The sequence below is a fragment of the Pristiophorus japonicus genome, chromosome 3 (assembly GCF_044704955.1).
Source record: "Pristiophorus japonicus isolate sPriJap1 chromosome 3, sPriJap1.hap1, whole genome shotgun sequence".
In the NCBI taxonomy this organism is placed as follows: Eukaryota; Metazoa; Chordata; class Chondrichthyes; family Pristiophoridae; genus Pristiophorus; species Pristiophorus japonicus.
The window spans coordinates 321,503,093-321,515,846 of record NC_091979.1 but is presented as its reverse complement, the minus strand read 5'-3'; the positions used below and the strand labels follow the sequence as shown (position 1 = coordinate 321,515,846).

The 12,754-nt window shown below is 47.8% G+C and overlaps 1 pseudogene; it reads right to left on the bottom strand.

Moving 5' to 3' along the window:
• Positions 1–8,565: 8,565 nt before the first annotated feature.
• On the bottom strand, positions 8,566–8,804 carry LOC139260568 (U2 spliceosomal RNA; annotated as a pseudogene).
• Positions 8,805–12,754: the final 3,950 nt, after the last annotated feature.

The following is a 12,754-nucleotide window of genomic DNA, read 5'->3' as shown; positions in this document are numbered from 1 at the left end:
AGCAGCGTGTTCAAGTTCTGCATAAAGTTCCCAAAGTAATTGAGTAGCCCGAGAAAGGCGCGCAGTTCCAAGACATTCCAGGGCCTGGGTGCCAGATGAATTGCTTCGGTTTTGGATTCTGTTGGGCAGATTCCATCAGCGGCAATCCTTCTGCCCAAAAACTCAACCTCGGGCACGAGAAGCAGACACTTGGATTTCTTAACTCTTAGGCCTACCCGATCCAATCGACTTAGTACTTCCTCTAAATTGCGGAGATGGGAGTCGGTGTCCCTGCCCGTGATAAGTATGTCGTCCTGAAACACAACCGTCCCCGGGATGGACTTGAGCAGACTCTCCATGTTGCGCTGGAATATAGCAGCTGCCGACCTGATGCTGAATGGGCATCAATTGTACATGAAAAGTCCTCGATGTGTGTTGATGGTGGTGAGTAGCTTCGGTCAGGTCTTGCGTCATATATGCAGATGTCAGATCTAGTTGCGAGAAAAGTTTTCCTCCAGCCAATGTGGCAAATAGGTCCTCCGCTCTGGGCAGCGGGTATTGGTCCTGTAGGGAGACTCTGTTTATGGTAGATTTGTAGTCCCCACAGATTTGTACGGATCCATCAGGCTTCATGACGGGGACGATGGGACTTGCCCAGTCGCTAAATTCCACGGGTGAGATAATGCCATCCCGCAGAAGCCGGTCCAGTTTATGTTCAATCTTTTCCCTCATCTCATAGGGCACAGCTCTCGCCTTGTGATGGACTGGTCTAGCATCCTGTGTGATGTAGATTTTTAACTTTAGCCCCTTTGAAGGTGCCCACACCTGGCTGAAAGAGATGTTCAAAATCGACTTAGAACTGTTGAGCAGGAGGTCCGTTCCTCTGACGACATGGCGTGAACATCATCCAATTTCCCATTTAGTTTTGCCAGCCAGCTTCTCCCCAACAGTGCTGGGAGATCTCCGGGCACAATCCACAGGGGAAGTCGGTTCACCGTCCCTTTGTGTGTGACTGAGAACATGGCGCTGCCAAGGACTGGGACGATTTCTTTGGTATAGGTCCTTAGTTTGGTGTCAACCCTTGTGAGTTTTGGTCTGTTGCTTTTGTGTGGCCACAGCTGTTCAAATTGTTGGACGCTCATGAGAGATTGACTAGCTCCCGTGTCCAGTTCCATGTTGACGGGTATCCCGTTGAGTAGGACCCTCATCATTATTGGAGGAGGCTTGTTGTAAGAACAGTGGACATTGATCGTGTTGACCCGCTGTACCTCGGTGTCCCGGGCACTGTCCCCACCGTCTTCTGGTCCGCTTTCCGACCCCTCTGATTCGTATACCAGCCGAGCTGCTGTTTTTCTGCACATGTGGGTCAGATGCCCTGTATAGTTGCAGTTTCTGCAAACAGCATGCTGAAATTGACACCCCCTTGTTGACTGCCTTCCCCCACATCTCCAGCACAGACCGCTTCCATTGTTTCCAAAGGATGAGCTGCGTCTGGCTGATCTCTCTTGAGCTTCTCTCAGTTTGTAGTTGATTGCTTGCATTGTGGGTTGATGAGATGTGAACGGCCGTTCATGTGGCCCTTGATGGCTTCTGGTGCCACTGCCTGCTGTTGAGGGCCTGCTCTCCTGCCTTTGTCTGTGTGTGGGGGTAGCGGCTTGTTTCACACTTTGAACCCCTTGTTCCGATGTTTCGTTATTTGTCGTACCCGCTGTATAGATCAACCTCGTTTCTTCTTCTCCTGCCAAGAATGTCTGTGCGATCAGTGCTACTGCCTCTAGGGTCAAGTTTTTGGTCTCTATAAGCTTTCAGAATATGCCTGCATGGCCTATTCCTTCAATAAAAAAGTCTCTCAGTACTTCTCTCCTTAGTTCATCGGAGAACTCACATAAACTAGCCAACCTCCAAAGTTCCGCCACAAAGTCGGGTATGCTCTGGCCCACACAGCGTCTGTAGTTGTAGAACCTGTGTCTGGCCATGTGTAGGCTGCTCGCTGGCTTCAGGTGGTCTCTCACCAGTGTGCTCAACTCTTCAAACGACTTGCTTGCTGGTTTCTCGGGTGCCAGCAGGTCCTTCATTAAGGAGTATGTTTTCAAGTCACAGCTGGTCAAGAGATGGGCTCTTCTCTTGTCTGCCTTATCGTCACCCAACCAGTCTTTGGTTACAAAGCTTTGCTGGAGTCTTTCTATAAAGTTCTCCCAATTGTCTCTGGCATTATATTTCTCATCTGAGCCGTTGGTAGCCATTCTGTGGATTCTATGATCCCGTAACTTGTCGCCACTGTAAAGTCCTGACCCTGCAGTACAGATTTACACGAGGCACATGCTGAAGTCAAGGTCACTCAGGACCTGCATCTTTATTTCACAGCACTTGCCTGAGACCTGCCTTTATATACCTGTGTGGAACAGGTATGCAGTGTCTCCTGCAAGTGCACCCCTGGTGGTAAAGTATGCTTGTGGTTACAGGTCATATCTAGTTACAGTCATGTATAGCATGGTAAGATACAGTTATGTACAGTAGTGTGAGATACATGACAGGAGGGAGGGGGGAGGAGAAGTCACAAGACTACAATTAGTAAAGGGTGGGGTGGGCGGGGTTGTGGAGAGAGGAGAGAGAGAGAGAGAGAGAGAGAGAGAGGTGCCGATTGGAAGGCTTGGAGCCTGGGGAGAGGGACGGAGAGAAAGAAGTCACAAGACTCAAGGGGGGGAGGGGTGGCGGGGAGAAGGCACATGACCTTTGGGTGTGGTCCATCCATACAGACCTGGAAAGATACAACTGTGAATCTGTGCTGCCTGCTTTCCTGCCGTTTTGAGCTTCTTTCAAAAGGTTAACTTTAAGTATGGGGGCAATACTGACAATGCCATATCTTGTGCGAGTGTTCTGCATAATGGTGCTGCGAAGGAGACAATTGATTCGACTTCATCGCATCAGGAACATCAGAGCCCATAGGCTTCTGGGCAGGAGGCCTTACCCACCTCGGGTATATTGAGACAGGTGTTCATACCTCCACCTGAGTGGTGCAGACTGTGTCAGAAGGCTGCGTTTCCACAAAGAAGCTGTCCGTGAGATTTGTGAGTTGGTGAAAGCAGACCTGCAACCAAGAAACATCAGGAGGACTGCTTTGCCAGTTGAAGTGAAGATTACAGCTGCACTTTCATTCTATGCCTCCGGATCGTTTCAAGCTACAACTGGGGATGTGTGCACCACCTCTCAACATGCAACACATGTCTCCATTCGCAAGGTGACAGCTGCACTGTATGCGCAGAGGAATGACTTCATAAAGTTCCCCATGACCGCCCAAGCAATCCATGACAGGGCTGTGGTCTTCTCCAGGATTGCTGGCTTCCCAAAGGTACAGGGCTGCATTGATTGTACCCACATCGCCTTGCGAGTACATTTGGAGGATTCCAAGATGTACGAGAACAGAAAAGGCTTCCACTCCATTAATGTACAGCTCATGTGTGACGACATGCATCACATCATGTCAGTCGATGCAAGATACCCTGGTAGCACTCATGATGCGTTCATCCTATGCGACAGCATTATATCTGCCATGTTTGAGCAGCAGCCAGTAGGGCCGAGCTGACTACTGGGAGACAAAGGGTACGGCCTCACCACCTGGCTCATGACGCCCCTACGCGTAACCCGGACGGAAGCTGACCATCAATACAACATGGCGCACATTGCAACGTGCAGCACCATAGAGAGGACCACTGGCATCTTGAAACAGCGTTTCCGATGCCTGGACCATTCCAGAGGCTACTTGCAATACTCCCCTGAGATTGTCGGTCAGTTCACTGCATAACTTAGCCATCATGAGGCAGCAGCAGCTGGTAGTGGAAGACCCACCTGCGGTGAGAGTGGCTGATGATAATGATGTGGAAGATGCAGGTGACGAGCAGGAGGAGGAGGAGGAGGAGGAGGAGGAGGAGGACGAGGAGGAGGAGGAGGCCCCTTTCACGATTGCTCGAGCCTTGCGCCAGCAGCTCACCCGTAAACGCTTTATTGCTGCCTGAGGGCTCAGCGACAACTATTCCACATGGACATGTTTATTTTGTTGTGTTGTGTTAATGGAACATGATTCAGTTTTAATGTAAAATATATTTTATTCAAAAGTTTACAATGTAGTTGACTTAACTTTAATAAAATTATTCTTGTATCAAACTCTACATTAATATCACCCTTTAAGATTACTTATTAACTTGTAAATTTACATAACTTACCAAAAACTTTTAACTTGAGAATAGTTACAACAGTAACAATAATAACAACAACAACAGCAGCAAAGAAAGGCTGTGCACATCTCTCCTCCCCCTTGTTCTAAGACCACCCGCTGCACTTGGCCATGGATTCTACACCACCCCTGCCCGCAGGTCGGGGCGCAGTGTTTCTGAGCTCGATGCCAAGCTTATTCTTTCTAACAGTTGGGTACTGAACACCTCTTGAGGGTGGGGGGCGTCAGCGTCAGGCGGCAAGTTGAAAGGCCCGGCTTTGGGTCCTTCAGAGGCTGGTGTGGGGATTGCAGTGGGAGTGGCAGTTGATTCTGTCAATGGGCGCGGGGTCTGGGCGTGTTCCCGTATCGCAGCAGCTAACTCCAACATGCCGTCCCTCATGCGCCCTGACAGTGTCTCAGCGGCCTGCAACATCCCCTCCCTCATGGTCAGTGACGGGGTTTGCACTACCTCTGACATTCCCTCCCTCATGGTCACTATTCCCTCACTGATGGTCCCGGATATCGTTCCCATTTCTCGTGTCATTGCTGTTACTTCTCCCGACAGGCCCGCTGCCTCATCACCCACTGATGGCGTCCAGGAGTGATGGGGTAAAGGTCAATGCTGTCCGCACTCAATCTGAACGACATCTGTTGCATCCTGCACCTCAGGACAGCGCGGTCGAGCTCTCCTTCCCCTCCTCCCCACGGGTGTGGCTTGCACCCCAACACTGGGACCCGCAGCCTGGGAAGGTGGGGCCCTGGGTGTGCCTCGCTGCACCCCAACACTGGGACCCGCAGCCTGGGAAGGTGGGGCCCTGGGTGTGCCTCGCTGCACCCCACTGGGACCCGCAGCCTGGGAAGGTGGGGCCCTGGGTGTGCCTCGCTGCACCTCAACACTGGGACCTGCAGCCTGGGAAGGTGGGGCCCTGGGTGTGCCTCGCTGCACCCCAACACTGGGACCCGCAGCCTGGGAAGGTGGGGCCCTGGGTGTGCCTCGCTGCACCCCAACACTGGGACCTGCAACCTCAGAAGGTGTGAAACCATAGAAAGTCCCACCAACTCAAACCACTAGTCATGGAAGGGGCTGTCACTGCAATAAGCGGCACCTCCTCCAATGTCAGTACAACAGTGGGAGCTTCATCCAGCTCCATCCCCTACCCCTCACCCCTATGGATGGATTGGAACATGTTCTCCTCTTCAGGCACGTCCGCGTCTGAATCTTCTTCTGCATCGTCAGGGTCGGCCTCAAGTTCTGCAAAATATAACAGAAGTAGGCTCACACATCACAGGTCAGGCAGCAGGCTGATTTGAAGGGCCACGATGAATTTTCAGGACTTACCCTCTCCCTCGTGTGTGGGCCCAGCTTGTGCAGTACCGATTGTTTTTCTCCAGGCAGGACCCATCGAAGTAGCGGCCACCTCTTCCAAGGGTGTCAGTGGGTGCAGATTTGCTGGCCCTCCTCCTGTTCGAGTTCCTTCCCTTTTATGATGTGCCACTTTCTTCTGCAAAGATTAAAATGCAACTTTTTAAAGCGGGTGTCTTTCTGCTGGGTGGGACATTTTCAGCTGGTCACATTTACAATTACAATTGCAATGCCACCTCCTTTTACACTGGCCTCCAGATCTCGGGGTGGTCACCATTGCGAAGTAACCTTCTGCAACTTGGTTCCAGCGTTTCTTCACTTCTTTGGGTGGAACTTTTATGTGACCTCTGCTGGTGTCCAGTTCGTGCCATCTGTTCTCAATCACAGTAACTAGTGCCTCCACTTCTTCCTGTAAGAAATTATTGGTCCTTTGTGGAAATGTATTTTTAACTAAGCTGATACCACACGGTATTTTTGTGCCCTTTGCAATATATAACAAAATGGAGTCCTGGTCCTTCCAGAAATGTCTGCATAAAGCAGTCGGCTTGCATAAACAGCTAAACCTGGCTTGAAATGGCTGATAGTCACCAGACAGCTAGGAGGCAAGTCCTGCTGAGACAAGTACCCCCCCCATGGTGCTCTCCTATTGTCCATACGACACCAGTTCCACGCCACCCCACCCTTTTCGAAGTACTCAAACCACCAGCCATTATCTCTTGTAGAGACCTCATCCGTTTGATGCAAAAAGATAACTGACTAGGAAACTGGACAATCCTGACACAATGCAAGACAGGTAATAGCTCATTACCACACTCTCATCGAGTAATGGCCGGCTGGCCAACTAATAACCCTGACAAAAGGAAATATCTGGAAACCATGTCAGGACAAGGATGTAGTAATTAACTCTTTATCTGTATTCACTGACTGCGAGACAGAGCCAATACACAGGGAGAGGCCATAACTTGGGTTTTACTGTATAAATATCTTGTGAAACTGTACCATTTCGGAGGTGTTCACTTAGTCATTGACTGAGTGTGACCTTTCCCTTGCTAGCAAGTAAATTAAAGAAACTTCTGCCGGAGCTGAAGGTGTCTGAGTCGTTTATCGGGAGTCGAGATTTCGACACCTTGCACTGCGTTGCATCTTGTACTGCTGCAGCTGTGATTTTTCCAATGCTCTCACAGCACTACTTCTCACACACACACACACAACTGGCTCCTTAAAAATGGCCGATTGCCAAATCCGAGCTGTACCGAGCATGCGCTTCCATTCGAACGACGTCAAAAATGTAACTTTTTTTTCCCCTTGCATGCACAGAAGGTGCAGCTTTGTTTTTCGGTGCAGACAGCAGGCTCCACCCCCCAAGGTGACCGGACATGCTACACGGCGCCAAATTCAAATGATACATCGGGGAAACTTTGGCAAAATATTTCTGGCTCATTTCAGGCCTAGAAAAAATGGGCATAACTCTGGCAATACGCCAGAAAACGGGCTTGGGGAAAATTGAGTCCAATGTGTTACACCTAAAGTGCTATTAAATTAATAATTGACCACAATCGGATGCCCATATTATTTAAATCCAGAATTTTCAAAAAAGACACTAGCCTTTTTCCTAGTAAATGAGCCCAAATGTTTGACTAGTTCACAAAGTAATTAAACCCAATGCTTACTCAGTTTAGGGTGCTCATACCTTTCACTGAATCTCCCATAATCTCTCTGAAGCAATGGCTGGTGGGATTAGGCGTAATAGAGACAGTAATTTCAGACAACTGGGAAAGGATCAATGCCACCATTAATTAAAGCCAAATATGCATTTTGGTTAAGTTTTACAGGACACTGATTTTAATAAGGAATTTTTAAAATGATGCACCGCAGAAAGAGTTATACCCTTTAACAAAACTACATTGCCCAGAGTCTTTCTGTAAAAGGCTTTTTTAAATGAACACACGTTTATTGAAAATGTAGGAGCACAAGAAAAGAGGCTCATAATAAACAAATATCGCGGCTTAAAATATACTTCATTGCAAACATCTCCTTCTGTGCTTCTGTTTTGGATCAATAATAATAGACCCAGGTTCTGGATCTGGATGAATGTTAAATAAGAGACAAGACAAATGAAGTAAAGAATTAAACACCGTTTACTGAGAGAAAAGAAACATTAATAATACAGTTTACGAAGAAAAGAGGAGTATGGTAAGATGCAACACCGCTCACGGCCTTCCGCCTGTCGGGAACTCCACAGCAACGGCTGGTCTGGAGCATCGGGGGTCCCGACACCGCTCGCGAATCACGGTCCAAGGCGAAGTTCGAAGAGCTACGGGACAGTGCTATACCTTAGACTATCAAATAAACATACTATTGAACAAAACATGGGTGCATGTGGCTTATGGCCAACTCCTAATCTGTGAGGCCCCAGGTGCTTGTCCACAAAGCATGAGAGCTCAAGCCGTGGACCATCTCATAACAAGCTGGTGTGCGTCTCAAGGTCGCTTCCCTCTCTCTCTCTTGAAATAGCAACAACATTCTACGGGGCATGGGAGCAGAGACACCCTATGAATGACTAAATATCATAATTAACTCTATGTAATTAACCCCATACAATACAGCTTCTTTAACAGAGTAAGTTTTGATAACTTTTTGCATATTCATTGCACTTTAACAAACTTTCAGGAATAATTACTTATTGACATATTTGCAAATTAAGGACAACAAAAGAAAATAGGAATTGCAGGAGGATTTTTTTTTTTACTAAAAGGGTGGTATGTATGTGAGCCAGCTGACTGTAATGGGCGGTTGAACAAGAAACCCTTAATGAGCTTCAATAAGAAGCTTGACAGATTCTTGTCAACAAATAGGATTCAAGGTTGTTAGAATACAGCAGATTGATTTTTTTTTTTTTTTTTTGAAATTCGTAGCCAATCGTTCCAATTCTTTGTCAAATCACAAACGCCAGAGGTCACCTTGCACACGCCAAGGATCACTCTGCGCCAATGCTCTTAGCCAAAAGGCCTAGAGCCACTGCACCGTTCCTGGAAGTACTGCAATACCAGGTTCGTGCCATGGAGGTGGATGGGTCAGGTCCCCCACACACCTCCGTGGAGGTGGATGGGTCAAGCCACCCCACCCACCTCCTATTTCCAAAAAAGCAAGCATATACCTTCCTGATCCAGGGAGAACCACCTTGGGGTTATGGTGGCTACTCCCCTGTCAGGTCAGTTACGCATGATCTTAGCCAAAAGGCCGAGAAGCAGATTGATGGGCTAGATGAACTGAAGGTTCCTGCCTGAAACAGTAGATTAACTTCTCGCAAACAGCGGACAACCATTCGCTGCCTCGGAACCAGTCATGGTGGACGCTGTCACCTCATCATCATCATAGGCAATCCCTCAAAATCGACTTTCTTCCATTCTCAAAGTGAGTTCTCAGGTGGGACAGACAGTGGTTGAAGGAAATCTTCCATACATGGAAGATTAAAGCATTCCCATCATGTGACTGCGGCTCTCCTAATCAGACACTGGTGTACATCATTGAGCACTGTCCTCAGAGGAAATTTGCAGGCAGCCTACAAGATATCCACGCTGTTGCAGCGGAAGCTGTGGCCTAGATATCCAACTTAGATGTTGACATTTGATTTGCTTTGCTATTACCGTATGAAAGAAGAAGTTAGGTTACATAACTGTACAAAGTCCCACCCTTTTCTTTGAATATAATTTGACAAGGAATACAATCTAACTTGGAAGTTACATCGTACATAAGAAAAAACGCAATCTATTCTTTCTTTATGTAAGTTAGAACTACGCCCATCATCCGACAGAAATAAATCATAGTCACGTTACCTCTAGAGCCTTTTGCTCCCTGTAGCTTCACAGCACAATCCCCATGTGGTTCTTCCACCTTCAGCTCAGTACAATTGTCACAGAGCAGTTCTTTTTGACAGAGGCAATCTGCAGGGTATGTCAATACTAAACCAAATAATGTCCAAATAATAATCACAGAAAAGTAATAAAGTGAGAGAGTGAGAACTATGTGAAAGATAAACCACTTTCAAAAAAATGAGGAAGACCCTGGCGATGTTCGACAATTATATGCTAAATTCGGAGATTATTCATAACATGCCCTCTTGCATTTGTCCATGACAAACTCCTCTTTAAGGTCTGTTTTTAATGCATGCTTATCCAACGTGTCTAACACCTGGTAATAATTGGCTTTTCCAGTCTTCTTAAAGGGCTCAATAAGTTTTACCACACTATTTATGATTTGATATTAATGCCTGTATTAGTGACTAATGAACCAAATAGATTAACTTCTTTCGAGAATGCATTTAAACAATAATGCACACTAAAGCTGTGAGGGTTGCTTCACATGATTAACCTCAGTATAAGGCTGGAAGATACTATTAGTGTTAGCTGGAATACCTATTGAAGGTTGACTGAGCAGTATTGGGAGTGCAACGTATCGCGCAGTTCCAGCTCATTTCTCACATACTGCCAAATGAATGTACAGAAAAAGTGGCTTCTGTACGCTAATGTCACTGAAGATTTATTTTAGGGTTGCTAACCTGAGAAACTAGATTCATTGCTCCATTAGCACTGTAATAGGCAGAGGAGGATCAGCAAGAGCAGGAAAGCACTGTTTGTGGTGCCAGGTGGCATGCAAGGCTTTGTGTCAGGTTCCGCGAATATGCAACCCAGTGTCCCATCGCTGACGGGGAACGATGGAAGAGATGTACCTAAAGAGGCTGTGGTTTAGCAGGGAGGTTGTGATAGGAACTTGTGCCATTTCCTTCGAGAGGATCTCCAGACACAATCCATACACCACCGCCGATGATAATCAGTCAGAACAGCCCTCCATTTTTATACATCCTGCTCTATCCAGGTAAGCACTGGGGACACCTGCAAAGTCAGCCAGTTTGCTGTACACGAGTGTATCAAGGTGGTCACAGGTGCATCATTCGGCAAGGCCAACAATTACATTGCGTTCCTTATTGACCAGCAGCAGCAACAAATGAGGCAATACAATTCTAATGGTCGGCTGATTTCCCAGAGTACAGGGCATCAATAGTTGAAACCATGTCGCTATTTTGGACACTATGCACAAAGCTGTATAAACTTCAATTCCATCAATGTTGGGCTGGCATGGAAACACCAGCACAGAATAACACAGGTGATTCCTGCTTCTCCAGGCGCTCTCACATGAAGCAGCTGAATGAACAGTCTCAGTCTTAGTGACAAAGAGGTCTGTGAGCTCCTCTCATTCTTTATCATCTGGAGTGCACTATTTTTCTGCTCAATAACCAATTGGATGATATCATGAAAGAGGGATTGTAACAGAGAATCCTTAGTGACCACTGAAATATAGCACGTGAATTCATCATTCTTTATGGAAGGTGGGTGTAGTGAATGCAGGCACCTTTGGTAATGACTCCATGAGGCAGGGTATGGTACTTGAACTGTGTACACTGCAGTCCTTTATTTGCAGCTCCTCGATTGAGGACACCAAGCTGTGAGCTCCCTTTTAGACTGGGTTACCCGCAGTGTGTAGGTAACCCTTAGGTCTCCAGCAGCAGCACCCTCTGGTGTACAGTAAGGTGTGTACAGTGTAAGGTACATTCACTGATACAAACATCATATAACAATACAAGCAAGCATACATAACAACACTCCCCCCGAAGCATTTTTCAAGTCCTTATTGTAATGACCTGGGGAAGTGATCGGTAGTGGGCTATGGGAGGTTGTGGTGAGGGTTGTGTGGGTGCTAGGTGTAGTGAGGGTTGTGTGGGTGCCAGGTGTAGTGAGGGTTGTGTGGGTGCCAGGTGTGATCCCTGTTCTTAAGGCTGGCCTCATATATTTCCCCCCCCCACCCCTCACACAGACCATGTGGGTGTCACTGTTGTGGGATCCCTCAGTGGGGTAGATTGCAGCAGTGGGTAGGGTGCATGCTCTATGGTGTGGGTAGTTGTGTGGTGGTGGGCAGGGCCACAGGACTGTGTGGGCTCCTTGTCCTCCAATTGGGATGAGAGTCTGGTCATCCCAGGGTTTGCCAGGAAAGCTGGAGGGTATTGGCATCTCGCTCCTGGTGTTGGCCTCCATGGCCAGGGGGTGTAGGGCTGGTCTGGGGCAGGTTGCCAGTGGTGGTGGCTGTGCTGCCCATTGACCACTGTCCCTGTAGTGGGTCTGCTTCCACTGGGTGTGCTGGGTGTGTGCGTGTCCTTCCTGGGGCATCACACGCGTTCCAAAGATCCAGGCTACATGGTCTGGTAGCCAGCTGGACCTGGGGGTCTCCCATGGGGGGGATTCCTCTAGCATTTGCATGGTCCCTGTAGAACACTGTGTGCTTTAACAGTGTCCTACCTGTATACATGACACCCTAGCTCTGATCATACATAGTTGAGTCTATATTATTGACTGCCTTTACATTGTTAATAACAGCATTTGCATCACTTTTTGGTATCATGGTCTCACCAGACATGGTTACATTAGGCATTTCAAACTCCCTGCCATAATCATCACACATAACAAGCTTGTTCTTAACCTTACTTACACAAGTATTCATTTCATTTTTCACATTAGTTGCACCAGCATCACAATTCATGGTTACATTATCATACGTCCACCCTTTTACTGCATTTTTAGCTTTAAAGTCCCTGTCATCTTTAAGTTGAAACTGCCCCTTTAAATTTTTTTGGTTACCGATCTCCTTTAAGGGAGCCTTCAAATCTGATTGGCCGCTCAGTGTCACGTGTCGCTCCTCCAATGCTGCCCCTCGTGGTCTGGTCGCGGCCATTTTGATTTTAGGTTTTTTTCCTCGTGGTGAGGCAGCCATCTTCTGGCTCTCCTCCAGGTCGGCTGTGGTGATCTTTTCTTCCTCAGGTTTGGCCATGGACGTCGGGAATCCACTTCTTTCGATGATGTTCACCTCTTGGAGTCCTGCCCTGGCCTGGAAGATGAAGGTTGGATTTTCGGTTCCTGAGATCTTGTCACGGTGTTGTGGAGTCGTCACCCCGCAGTCGACTGGTCGCTGGGATCTCTCGATGCAGCGATGGATCCATGTTCGGGGCTGCGTGGGATGTCGATTGCTGGAGCCTGGAGGCCGTCGCCACTTCCCCTGATTTGGACCGGGTTCATCCAATTCCTTCCCAGCAGTGTGGGACCATCTCCAGCAACGATCCACAGGGAGAGTTTGTTCAACACGTCGCCCTGAGA